Below are 2,017 nucleotides of genomic sequence, written 5' to 3'. Positions count from 1 at the left end.
ACACCTTGAATTTTTTTTTAGGGTGAAATCTGGGATAGTGCAGGTGTACTGTTATGTGATGCTGCCTGGCTTTTACCATCTATAAGACACTTCCTACATGCTGATATGGGACTTCTTATCAGAGTCCTCCTTTCACATCAGAAGCCCCCCATTACATCAGAGTTCCCCCTTTTACATCAGAAGCCCATTGTTGAACTAGCATTGAGCACTGTATAGGGTAGAGTACACTGTGCTCAATTCACAAAGCTATATCTACAGCTTTAAGAACTGCAGAAAATAAAGCTTAGCATTTTTCAAATATATTTTTGCTATTCACTAAAAAATGCTTCTAGTGGTATGTTTTAGAAATATTAACTCATTAAAATGTGTGGTAATTTACCACATATCATCATATCCTGCGGGCGGTGCTTCTTTTCCCATGCAAACTTCTCCGGGCCTTGGCAGAAGGGAGCAATGTCAGAGGAGAGTTCAGCAGAAGAGAAGCCAAACATCCTGGATCTGGTGGAACACATGGTAAAGCACTTTTAATTGTTTTAACAGCCTAATTTTTCTTTGCAGTTATGCAGTTACATGCTTAGCTTGTGGCACATGTTTCTCCTTACTTGTGGATAGAAATGGGCTGAACAACCCCCTGTTCGGTTTGCAGCAGAACTCCCAAACAGGGAAAAAGTTCTGCCCCAAACAGTGAACTCCATTGAAGTCTATGGGAGCTGAACATGAGAAATCAAAAGTGCCCATCTTGAAAGTAATTGGCCATAAAAGGGGTACGGGGGTCCGGGTACTGCTCTAGGAGACATGTATCAATGCAAACATTTTTTTTTTTTAATTATCATTTTTTCAGGAGCAGTGATTTTAATTGTGGTTAAAGTGCAATAAAAATTTAAAAATCCTTTAAACATAGTAACTTGTGGGTCCCCTTAGTATGCCTGTAAAGTGGCACATCTGTAGCATATATAGAATCAACACAAGCTGCAATGAAATAGACATTTCTAAAGAAAAAAAAAAAAAAAACATTTTAAATCACATCTGAATTGGACATAGAAGAAATGGCCGCACTCCGAATAACATCAAAATTCTGATTTATTGGACAAACATCCCAGTGAAGCAAACAATAACAGGTAGACGCGTTTCACATACTAACAGGTGCACTTACCCATTACAAAAGACAAGTCAGCATCACAATCCTTAAGTATACGTGCATCAAGATTATTAACAGGTGATATTCTTGATGTACGTATACTTAAGGATTGTGATGCTGATTTGTCTTTTGTAATGAATAAGCGCACCTGTTTGTATGTGAAACGCGTCCACCTGTTATTGTGTGCTACACTGGGATGTTCGTCCAATAAATCAGAATTTTGATGTTATTCGGAGTGCAGCCATTTCTTCTATGTCCATTGAGTGCAGAGGCAAACCGAGGCGGGCACCTGTTACATCATTAGGCTTCTGACTTCACCTGGAGCAGTGAGTTTTCTTTTTGTTTTCACATTTAAATTGACTTGTGGGTCAATAGACTTTGGGTCTGGTATTGATTTTAAGGAGAACCCCACACCAAAATTAAAAAAAAACTGATGTGGGGTCCTCCCAAAATCTATACCAGGCCCTTATCTGAGCATGCAGCCTGGCAAGTCAGGAAAGGGGGGGGGGAGCTAGTGCCCTGTGTAGCGCTCAGTGTGCATTGCAGGGCATTTGGCGGGGTGAACACCCACCGAACACCCACCGAACACCCTGCAAATTCGGGTGTTCCCCATGCTCGGGCTGAACTGTTCGCCCATCCTTACTTGTGGAACACATGGTATCATTTCTGTTTCATGCTTTGATTGTGGCACATGCCTCATTTATTCATGTTCATACCAGTTTTTGGCATTAAACTTCTGCATGCTGCACTCATGCTTCTTTGCCCAAAAATGCCTTTGTAAATGTTCATCCTTTCTTCCCCCTTTATTTGGAATTGTTAAATGTAACACTGTGCATTGTTACTGATTTACAAAACCTTATTTGGCCACGAGATTGCAGT

This window comes from Pelophylax lessonae (genome assembly GCF_965119305.1).
Source record: "Pelophylax lessonae genome assembly, chromosome: 3".
Taxonomy (NCBI): Eukaryota; Metazoa; Chordata; class Amphibia; order Anura; family Ranidae; genus Pelophylax; species Pelophylax lessonae.
The sequence above is the reverse complement of the archived record's forward strand: the minus strand, read 5'-3'. Positions refer to the sequence as shown.